Source organism: Mesoplodon mirus, assembly GCF_964341445.2.
Source record: "Mesoplodon mirus genome assembly, chromosome: 11".
Taxonomy (NCBI): domain Eukaryota; kingdom Metazoa; phylum Chordata; class Mammalia; order Artiodactyla; family Ziphiidae; genus Mesoplodon; species Mesoplodon mirus.
In genome coordinates this window covers 37,314,018-37,325,115 of record NC_138987.1, presented here as the reverse complement: position 1 = coordinate 37,325,115, position 11,098 = coordinate 37,314,018, and the positions used below count along the sequence as shown (strand labels likewise).

The following is an 11,098-nucleotide window of genomic DNA, read 5'->3' as shown; positions in this document are numbered from 1 at the left end:
GTGGAGGCTGGGCCCAGGAACTTGCCTGAGACGTGGAGCATGACCACCCTCGTGTGTCCCATTTTCCTGCAACATACTGACCTGGGCCTAAGTTAGGAAGCCTGGACCTCTTCCACTTTTGGAGGTTCTTACTACGTTTTAAAATAAAGACATGCCAAGAAAGCATTATAAAAACTGTGGTACATTTTAAATGTATACATGTAATTAACCCTTCTAGGGAAAGAATACAATGTAACTGTACTAGTCACAAGATACAGGACTAACAAACATGTTAATTTGTCATAAATCACAGATAGTATGATCTGGTAACTGGAACAAGTTTAAAGTTACAGTCAATATCTCCTTACAGGGACTTCCCTGGCAGTCCAGTGGTTAAGATTCCACGCTCTCAATGCAGGGGACACAGGTTTGATGCCTGGTCAGGGAACTAAGATCGCACATGCCACAGAGCATGGCCAAAAAAACAAAAACAAAACAAAAGCAAAAATAATATCTCCTTTCAATCCTGTGGATTTATCTTAGACTGCTTACACCTACTATATGCAAATTATTCTGCTGAGTGCCATAGAAAAAAACAAAGTAGTATAAACTGTTTTAGGCTCACGGTATCCAAGAGAGAATCCTGACTTCTCCCTCTTCTCTAGTTGAGGAACTACAAGGAACTTCTATCAATTATCACTCCACTCTCCTTGGTCCTTCCTGAAATTGCACCTTGAACCCATGATCTTCCAACTGAAACCACACAGCTCATCTCAGAACTTAATGAAGCTCAGGTTCTTTATGACTCGACACAGAAGGAATTCAGCGAGAGGCAAAGTGACAGGGAAGAAATAGATTTATTAATATCCTTTGCAAAGAGGTTGCAGGAAAATGGGGCACAAGAGGATGGTCATGTCCCAGGTCTCGGGCGGGTTCCTGGGATAGGCCACCAAGCGAGGGTCCTTGCCTTAGCACAGGAAAGAATTCAAGAGTGATCCATAGTAAAGTGAAAGTGGGTTTACTGAGGGAAAAACACACTCCACAGACAGAGTGTGGGCCGTCTCAAAAGGCGAGAGCAGCCCCAAAATATGGGGTGCTCAGTGTTTATGGACTGGGTTCATAAGCTAATGAGTGGGAGGATTAGTCCAACTATTTTGGGGGGAAGGGGCGGGGACTTCCAGGAATTGGGCCACCACCTACTTTTTGCCCTTTTATGGTCAGCCTCAGAACTGTCATGGTGCCCATGGGTGTGTCATTTAGCATGTTTTACAATGAGCGTATAATGAGGCTCAAGGGCTACTGGAAGTTGAATCTTGCTGCCATCCTGGGCCTAATCAGTTCTAACCAGTTTATGTTACATCCTCAATAGCTAAGTCCTTCTTTTAAAGGTTCTGCCCTACCCTCTTCCCTCCTGTCTCATCCCTACACCTTTTAAACAGATTTTCTATCTTACCTTAAGATACTGTGCCTTCTCAACCTCACCCTGCTTCCCATCTTCTCCTTCCTTTCTTTTCCAAACATCTTAAACTACACTCACTGCTATCACTTTCCCTACCATCCATTATCTCCTTAGCCCCTTGTAATGTAGGTCAATAAACAAACACATAGAAATTTGTAGCAATCGACACTGTAACAGGTCAATTATCATCTTGTGAGTGTGAGCAGCACTACCAGAGCTTAATCACCTCTCATTCTGAAAACTACCAAGTTCTGAATATGAAAATCCGAGGAAACACTGGTTAGCCAACAGAGTACAGACATCTCACAACTGTACTTAAAAACAATAACAGAATGAAAGACAGCAAGAGCTGGGGTGAATTAGGGAAAAGGAGGCACTACTTAAGAATAACAGGGCTGAGAAAGAGGAATGGAAGGGGACATGAAAGCAAACAGCTGTTAAACTAAAGAGGTATAAAATGAATGAAAATGGACTAAATTTCCATTCAATGAACCTTCCTTTCTTCACTTTTAGTTGAGAATCAAATTAAACTAATGCTGGTTCAGTGAACCGCTTAAAGACTTACAGATAAGTAAAATTAAAACTTCAAGCTGTAGAAGTCGTCTTTCCCAGTACATGTACCTGGAGACCCTTCTGGGTAATCCTTTCTGATTTCATCCCTTTCACTGGTTCAGTATCTGGCCCTGTGAGGTGGATCAGCACGGGCCTCGGGCAATCTGGAGGTCATTTCCTTTACTCTCCACTCCTAGATAAGCTTAAATGAGTTACTGCTTTCTAACTCCACCTGAAATCATTTGCATGGTTACAGGAACTATACTCAAGCAACTATATTAATTAGAAGCGACAAGCATCATTCTGGTTTATGATTAGCTTCTTTGAATGGTACTTTATAATGCCTTTATGAATTCAAATGTACGGAATCACAACATTATTTCCAAGATTATTTCCAGTTCTGAAATGTAGTGTAATCTAAGAGTCCGAGTCTGACATGACACGGTTAGCCTGTAGGTCAGCTGTTGGCCCTGTACCCCAACGCCAGCTTTATAAAAGCACACCACTGTGCCATCTTCTCCATATACTAAATATGCTCCTTCGGGCCTCTGTGCAGGCTGTTCGCTCTGCCTGAAATGCCCTCTTCCTCTATGACTTACTGGGAGTGTCACCTTCCCTGGAACACTTTTCTGGACCTCCAGTTGTGTGGACAACTTTCCTTTTCACCCCTGCCCCCTCCCCATATGCCTTCTATAGCATTTATTGCACTAAATGGCACTCCTTTGTGTATGTGTCTGCCTTGCCTACTTCGCTGTGCACTCCTCGGGAGCAAAGATCTCTTCTCATCCCATCCTTGTACTCCTAGCTGCTAACCTAGCATTCAGCACGTGTGTGCACTCAAAACGTTCAGTGAAACTGTAGTCACGTGAGTCCCGACCAAAAGGTACTCATTAAACTCTACAGTGGGGAGTTCCCTGGTGGCCTAGTGGTTAGGATTCTGGGCTTTTACTGCCATGGCCCAGGTTCACTCCCTAGTCCAGGAACTGAGATCCCACAAGCCACGCAACATGGCCAAAACAACAACAACAGAAAAAAACTCTACAATGACTAGATAAAATTTTCAGACAAATTAAAATTTTTCATTACAATATTCTTTCTATAATATTAAAATGTTTACCTATTACAAGTAGAAACTAAGAAAAAAATAAAACCTGGAGACAATCTAAAATGGAAAGCCCCTCCCTGCCCCCATATATTTATTTAAACCATTAGAATGATTTTTTAAATTCTATTTTTAGTTCTCTTTCTTAATTTATTTGAAAACTATTCATTCAGAATCTACTATGTGCAATTTACAGTGCTAGATACTGGTGATAAAAATGTGAACAAAACAGACAAGGTATTTTTATTCACATATCTATTTTCTAGCAGGGGAAAACAATATACAAATTAAATGATTACTTAATTACAACTATATTAAGTGCTCTGAATTTTTAAAAGCAGCACATCTCCTAATCTGGGGTGGGGATGCTTAGAAAGTCACTACAGAAGTGACATATAAACTGGGCTCTGAGGATTGAAGAGGCATCAACTAGGGTTGGGGTGGGAGGCCTCCAGACCATGGGAATAGCAAGTGCAAGGAAGAGACCTTGAGTGGGGCGGAATATGCATTTCAGGAACCAGAAGGTCGGTGTTGTAAGAGTACAGGCAACCAAGGGGAGGACAGGAAATGTGGCAGGGTCTTCCCTGGGCATTCAGTGAGCAAGACAGAACAGGTGCTTATTCTCATGAAGTTTATATTCCAGAGGGCAGATGGCAGGGTTTTGGGGACTCATTAACAGTTTTAAGTAGGGGAGAAATGTGATCAGTTACACTTGTTTGTAGTTAAATGTTGTATATTTGAGGTATAACATACATAGAACAGATATGTAGTTTTAAACGATTATTCCTGCTGCAGTTTCAACAATTCTCTGAGGCAGAGAATTCTCTACTTACAAAAGAAAAAACTAAGGTTCTGCAAAACTAACTTATTTGAGGATATTTATTCAACAAACATTTGAGTGCCTACAATATGGCAGGCACAGTACAGTGTGTGCATTCATACAGAGATGAATGCAACAGTCTTGCTCTTAAGAAACTCACAATCTGATGGGAGAGACAGATCTAGGAACACTATATAGTGTAGTCCATGCTAGAAATGAGGAAAGTATAAGGGAGCAGAGGGGAATTCAATCTTCCTAGGAAGAATGAATCATTTCATCTCTGTGTTAAAGCTGCATTTTTTTTCATACTATTAGTTTTTGAATTCTCAATCATTCCTGTGCTTGGAACACAGTAGGTACTCAAGCATATGTCTATGATACAAACCAACCCAGGTTTTCAACTTCTAGTTCAGTGCCTTTCCAGTAACTAAATATGCCCCTAACTGGAAGAGCATGCATTAATTCCAAGGAGTTCTTCTTTTGAAGCTGCTTTTGAAGCCAGCTTACAAACCACAAAAGAAAGTATCATTAAATTAAAGTCAAACCTCATTTTTTGACCCAGCCTGAAAACCCATAACAATATCTAAACATAGTTTTTTTTGTTGTTATTTTTTGTGTGTTTTTTTTTGCGGTACTCGGGCCTCTCACTGTTGTGGCCTCTCCCGTTGCGGAGCACAGGCTCCGGACGCGCAGGCTCAGCGGCCATGGCTCATGGGCCTAGCCGCTCCGCGGCATGTGGGCTCTTCCCGGACCGGGGCACGAACCCGTGTCCCCTGCATCGGCAGGCGGACTCTCAACCACTGCGCCACCAGGGAAGCCCAAACATAGTTTTTTTTTTTAAAGCAAATCTTCATTCAGAAGAAATTCTCCTATGAAGACAATCAAGAAACTGCCATCTAGTCCTTCGTAATTGATGATCTCTGTCCTCAAAGAACTTATATTTTGGTTTCTAATTGGAAAGATAAAACGTAGCACATAGAAAGAATAAAACAAAATACAAGGTAGCATTTGTTCATTGATTTAACATATTTACAGACTGCTTAATACAGGCCAGGTAAGGAGCCATCTTAGGGATGCAAAAATGAGCAGGACAAAAGCCTGCCTTCAAGGAACTCAGTCTTATGGAGAAGCCAAGAATAACACAGCCCAGGACAATAAGAGTTGTAATTCAGCAGGTACGCACAGATGAGAACACAGTTGCCATTGGTTCTAATTCATCAGGCACCTATACCTATGCCTTATCAGTTATTAAATATTTTAACACTACCTCTGATTATAATACAAATTGATAAATAAATAATTGCTATATGAAAAAACAATGACACGAAAAAATTAACATTAAAATGGCTCAGAGGAGATGGTGAGAACTGAAGTTTAGTGATAGTCTTAGGATCCTCCGGGTTTCTCAGCAAGGAAGGTTAGCATATTTGGATAAGGAGCTGGTTGTAGGGAAGGGGAACAGAGTTACCAAAAGGCCAGTGGTGGCAACTACCCAGGTATAGCCCTCCATCTGTGTTGAGGACATGGCTTAGAGTTGTGCTGTCCAGCATGGTAGCCACCAGCCACATGCAGCTTCTGAGCACTGGAAATGTGGTTAGTCTGAATTGAGATGTATTAAATGAAAAGTACACTCCAGATTTCAGAGTTTCACATGAAAAAAAGGATGTAAAGCACCTCAATAATTTTTTTTTTTTTACTGATTATATGTTTACGTAATATTCTGGATATACTGAAGTAAATAAAGCGTTATGAAAATCAATTTCACCCTTTTTTTCTACCTTTCTAATGTGGCTACTAGAAAATTTAAAATTACATGTGTGGCTCACATTTGCGGCTTGCATTCTATTTCTACTGCACAGTGCTAGTCCCGAGAGCTTTAAATAACAAGCTACAGAGTTTAATCCCTTGAGGCAATGAAACACTATTGAATGTTTTCAAACTTAAGTGCTTGTGGTAGATTTGGGGAGGGGACAGGAAACATAAAGCACTGTTTCAGGAAGACTAGCATGGGGGGCAATCCCTAGCGTCAAGACACTAGAGGCAGTTGTCAATGTCAAAAGGCCAGCAAATGTCAAAGGGTAAGCAGGCTCAGCTGGAAAGTATACAAGGTCTTTAGAAGTCCCACACTGGGTGTAGAGAGGAGGAAGAAATCAAGAGGAGGGTGAGGTGAGGGAAGAGTAACAGCTGCAAGCACTGACATGAGCCTGGATAACCAAGGTGCACTGCTCAGCGGACTAGCAAGCCCAGCCCTGGTTTAGGTTTAGGTTAGATCTCAACTGGCTCAGTGGTAAAGGCTCCCAGGCGGAGGTGCAATTCAAGAGAACAAAATCTGTGTTCTCTTTAGTGATTTCAGATCTATCTCTACGTGGCAAGACCTCCACCAGGCGGGATCAAGTCCAGAGGAGTAGAAAGCAAGGCTACCGGAAACTACAAGACAGCGATAAATTATGAAAGCAAAAGCCCAGACTCACAACACTGCCAGCAAATATTTACTGAGATTTTGCTGTATGCCTGATACTTGGCTCGGCTCTGGAGGCATGGGAAGCAAAACAGACATGGTCCTGAATCACAAACTGCAGTGAGAGCTATGAAGAAAGAACAGGAGCTCTGAGACCTAATTAAGGGTGGATGGGAGTAATGGGATGAGGTCATAAAGGAAAGACTCTCTGAAGAAGAGACAATTTCATCTTAACCCTGAAGTCAGGTGGGTAAAGACTAGGGGGGAAGAACAGCCCAAGCCAGGAGAGTGGCATGTACAAAAACCTTACAGCTGGAAAAGGCTTTGGTAATTCAAAGAATTGAAACAAAGGCTGTGTCGTTAGAATGTCAGGAAGGCAGGTGGGCCATAAAAAGGTGAGGGAAGGCTGGAGAGGCAGGCAGAGGCCAGATCTTGCGAAGCCTCAAAGGATGAAAAATAAAATCCTAAACGGGTCTGAGCGCAATGGGAAGCCGTGAGGGGTTCTGACCAGGGAAATCCTGATGGGTTCTAAGTGTTCCAACCACCTATGCTCTGCTCAGCCTACTGAACAGAAGCCGGCTTGGCAGCAGAGGGGCAGAAGCCAGCATTTGTAGCTGAGTAGCAGGATAGCTGGTCTGGGGTAAGAGTTTAATATAAGGCCCTTCAAGTGTTCCAGGGTTACAAGGCTGGGAGAAGGATGGCACCACCAAAAAATATAGAAAAAATTGATGGAAGAGCTGGTTTGGGAGCCATTAGCTGGGAGGCAAAGTTAGGCACAATTCTAAACATACCGGGTATGAAGGACTAGGGAAGAATTCCAGCAGGTATATGGATGTTGTTTAGAGAATGGAAGAGAGATGAGGCATGGATCCTCAGGTTAATAGACAGAAGTGATAGATAGTTTAAATCCCAAAAGTAAATAACGCTTTCAAGGAGTAGAAAAAGAGAAAAAAAAAAAAAAAGACAACAAAAGGAGCCTGAGTTTGATACTTAGTGTTAATTTCTCTCTGGGATGGAAGTCAGGAGAAAGGGCTCTCAAAAGGGATAGAGCACGAGGGAGTCTTCTGGGAGTGATGGAACTGTTCTGTATCCTGGTTATGGTGATGGTCACATGAATCTGTACATGTACTAACATTCACAGAAACGTACACACACTAAAAGTCATTGTTATTATATGTTATTTAAAAGTAAAAAAAAATTTTTTTAAAGGGTGGGGTAGTCAAAAGGACTGAGCTACAGGGAGACAGAACAGAACAGGATAAAGCCCGAAAGGATGCTCTGGGAAATTTAACCATTAAATTAAATGGCAACCTTGGAAAACGCCTCAGTGAGTGGTGGTGAGGTTAAAAGCCAGGCTGCAAAGGTTCAAGGATGACTAAGTAGTGAAGGGAAGCAGTCAGTATAGCCTTCTCTGTTAGAATTCTGGAGGTGAAAGGAAGAACAGAATGGCACAGGAGCTCAAACAGATAAGAAGTGGGAGATTAGCAAACTAGCAGAGCCAAACTTCCCAGACTCTATGAATTGCTCCATTTAAGTATTCTTCTAGAACATGCCTTTTGCACATGAGCTGTTCACTTTCTTATTGTCCCATTAAACTAAAACTGCTAAAATGAACCCGAAATCATGACATTTTTAACTCTGTTCCTTAGTCAACTGATATTTACTGTGTTCCTACTATACAGTAAGCACCCTGCTGGATACAAAAGTGAATAACGCCTGGGCCCTGGAAGAGCACACAGGATTAATCACGACAGCAAAGGTACTGGAGTGATCTGCATGAAGGGCTCTGAAAGCCTTGACCTCTGAATTAAACACATTTTAATTTATCTTTATAAAAATTAAATAAGGAGGAAATTAAAGCAAAGCTTAGATGTAACACTAGTAAAAATGTTCCCGATTCCTAAAAACTAAGAATGAGTTTAATTAATTCTTAAGTTAGGTATGGGGAACGTAATCATCAGTAGCATTTCCCTTTTCCATCCCTCTCTACTTTTCAGTGTGCTCTGCATTTCTTCCTCTGGATAACATAGGGGGCAAAATGGAACAAGCACAGGCTTTGAAACCAAACAGACTAAGACTAAACCGATGCCCTTGAACTTCCTAGCTCTGTGGCTTTTGCAGGCTCTTTTTCTCATCCATAAAACAGTAATGATACCTACCCCGCAGGCTTAAGAATTAGGTAAAAATATAAACAGGTTGGCATACGCAAAACACGCAAAAAATGTCAGCTTAGGGCTTCCCTGGTGGCGCAGTGGTTGAGAGTCCGCCTGCCGATGCAGGGGACACGGGTTCGTGCCCCGGTCCAGGAAGATCCCACATGCTGCGGAGCGGCTGGGCCCGTGAGCCATGGCCGCTGAGCCTGCGCGTCAGGAGCCTGTGCTCCGCAACGGGAGAGGCCACAACAGTGAGAGGCCCGCGTACCGCAAAAAAAAAAAAAAAAAGTTAGCTTAACATTATTACTACCATTTGAAGAAATGGTATTGTTCTGATTTAAAACATTTTTAAGTGCTTCCATTTGAATGAGAAAAAAATCATCTTTTTTCCCCAAGGGCATGACATTTATGTGCTACCTTAGAAAAACAGCTTGGGAATTTCTTCTCCTTAAGTCCTATCAGGAACTATTTTGCTCAAATAATGATGTTTGGGACAAGCACTTAAAAACAGTCAACAACTAAGAAACTATAAAGGCATCATTATTATCATCACGGCATCCCAAGTGGAACAAGCCAGTCTGATTTATGATCTGGATACTTGCCTTAGTGTATGGACCTACTACATTCACATCTCTCCTACTACCTACCTAGTGTGACACTGCACACTTGTAGAGTTGTCAATGTTCTAAAAGTTCTGCTTTTTAAGAGGCATTTACAAAACACTAGCAAAAGAATAAACATAGTTTCAAAGCCAAGATGCTTCTCCAAATCAATAGGAAACTATCATCCTACTGTAATTCCCCACAACCACGAAGGAAATAGCCTCTATTGTTAAACCTGCACAAAATGCTAAGATGTAAGATTTCTATACAACTCATTTCTGTTTGCTTAACTGCTGGGGGGGGACAGTAATTAATGACGTTTTATTCACTGACCATGGGGAAACATCTCTGGCCAATTTTGCTGTATAATTTTGCTTATATTGTAAGCAAATGGCCAACTTGAAATTCACCTTATCCCTCGCTTCAACCTCTAGCACAGACGCTAAAAAGTAATAAAACAGCCAAAAGATACATGAGAAAGCAAGGAGCCTGAAAAGACCCAGACTAGTTCTCGGTGCCCAAAGAACTGAGGATGGGCTGGTCCTTAAGGAGCCTGACAAGAGGCTACCTTTACTGGGTGTCTTCAGCCACTATAGTGCATTTAAGCCCACTGTGGAAACCCACTAGTTTGAAACCAAAGGGCGCAGGACCAGGGAATGCAGAAAACACTTCGGGCTGGTCGTCCGCTGATATTCCCCTCGCCCTCCTTTCCCCGAGGAGGTTGAATCTTCTCTCGAAGGTGGCCACACACGCAGGGCTCTGGGGTGAGGGGTGGGGGCGGGAGCGGGAGCAGGGGAACGCATTCACTCCGTCACGCAGGTCCTGCACACAGGTGGGGACGGGGAGGCTCCGAGGCCTGCCGCCCCCCTCTGCCACCGCCAGGCAGGGGCCCCGACGCGCCTCCGCGGGCCTCGGCTCTCCGCGGGGACCCCTCCCTGCCCCGAGGTCCCCCGGCGACGGGAAGCGAACTCGACTCGACCAGCCCACCCGGAAGCCCTCCCCCAGCTCACACCTGCCGGCGCGTGACGCCCGGAGTCGCGCTCGTCTGCCGGTCCCGGCCCGGCCATTCGGGGCGCCCCTTCCCCGCGAGCGGATGTCGCCCGCGTCCCTCCCAGCCCCGGGGTCAAAACCACCAGACGCCCGCCCCGCGGGGCGCGCGCCCAACGCCGCCACCCGCGCCAACCCCGCGCGCGCTCACGCCCCTCCCGGCCCTTTCCCCGCCGCGCGCGCTCACTCGCGAGGACACGCACACGCTGCGCCTCAGCTTGACAGGCCGACCCCGCGCCGCGCGCTCCCGCGGGCGTCCTCGCCCACCCGGCCGGCCAGCTCTGACTGGGCGGTGAGCGGGGGAGGGGAAGGGCGGCGGTGGCCGTCGGTCCTCACTTACCACTGAGCCGTGCCGGCTCCGAGTGCGCGGCGTTCCGCTGTGAGGCGATGCGCCGCGATGCGCGCGGTCCCCGCTTCTCTGCAGGCTATGGAGGCGACGTAGTAGAGGGACTGAGGGGCTCGGGGGGGGATCACTCCCTCCCGCTTCACCTCCGAGAAACACGGGGACCCCAGGAACTAAAAACAAAATAAACAAACTTTCCCCTCCGCCTCCCTCCCCCAAAACCACAACACAAACACTCGGGGGCCCGCCCAGAGCCCCACTCCATTGGCCGCAGGGAGGATGCTGCCGGCCCTCACTGGCTGGCTTTTGTGCCCGTCAAGCTGCCGTTCCGCCCCTCCAATTTCTCGCAGCTGCCGTCGCCCCTCATTGGTCAAATGCGTTCCGTTTGACGAGCTACGATTGGCTGAGCTGTCTGCGCCAATCATTCGGGGGCACACCCCCTCAGCATCCCAGAGACCTTTTCCTCGGTCGCAGACTCGGAGAGGCGAAGGGGAAACTAGAGCATGATGGCGGCCGAGCTCACTTGGCGCAACCATCGTCTTTTTCCTTTTATTAGCTCATTAGTGCCTCGCCCTCGCGCTGT

General features: G+C 45.1%; 1 protein-coding gene across 3 annotated transcripts in view; it reads right to left on the bottom strand.

Annotated features, from left to right (window-relative positions):
- The window catches only part of TNRC6B (trinucleotide repeat containing adaptor 6B), a 257,905-nt gene extending 247,343 nt beyond the window's left edge, over positions 1-10,562 (bottom strand). For 2 of the 3 annotated variants that reach the window (XM_082636370.1, XM_082636372.1), the window contains exon 1: positions 10,513-10,562. The gene's annotated coding sequence lies outside the window, so the exon portion shown is untranslated. Of the gene's footprint in view, positions 1-10,375; positions 10,460-10,512 lie in introns of those variants that run through there. The other variant, XM_082636373.1, reaches the window with a different exon arrangement.
- Between the last annotated feature and the right edge of the window lie 536 nt (positions 10,563-11,098).